Source organism: Cryptotermes secundus, unplaced genomic scaffold (assembly GCF_002891405.2).
Source record: "Cryptotermes secundus unplaced genomic scaffold, Csec_1.0 scaffold218, whole genome shotgun sequence".
Taxonomy (NCBI): domain Eukaryota; kingdom Metazoa; phylum Arthropoda; class Insecta; order Blattodea; family Kalotermitidae; genus Cryptotermes; species Cryptotermes secundus.
The window spans coordinates 42,654-43,047 of NW_019733320.1; the positions used below are offsets into that span (position 1 = coordinate 42,654).

The 394-nt window shown below is 42.9% G+C and overlaps 1 protein-coding gene across 4 annotated transcripts in view; it reads right to left on the reverse strand.

The window, feature by feature from the left end:
- Window positions 1-394, reverse strand: part of LOC111867918 (glycosaminoglycan xylosylkinase) — a 9,566-nt gene that overhangs the window by 3,695 nt on the left and 5,477 nt on the right. The gene's annotated exons all lie outside the window — the stretch shown is intronic.

A 394-nucleotide genomic window follows, 5' to 3' on the forward strand; every position in this document is an offset into this window, starting at 1 on the left:
TCGTACAGACAGGGCTGTGTGAGCAGGGGCATTGTCATGATGGAAAAACCAGTCACCCGACTGCCACAAATCTGGCTGCTTCCGCCGCAAACTGTTGCACAATCTTTTCAAAACTTCCAAGTAGAAAGCCTGGTTAACAAACTCTGAATGGACGACTCCTCTCACATCGAAAAAACAAATCAGCATTGTTTTCATGTTTCATTTCACCTGATGAGCTTTCTTGGGGCAAGGTGAACTTGAAGTCTTCCACTGGCTTTATTGTTGCTTTGATTCAGGATTGTAAGCATAGCACCAGGTTTCGTCATTGGTGATAATTTTTGAAAAAAAGTTTTGATCATTTCGGGACTCTTCTTTCAAAGCACAGCATGCTTCCACACGACCTTGTTTTTGTTCC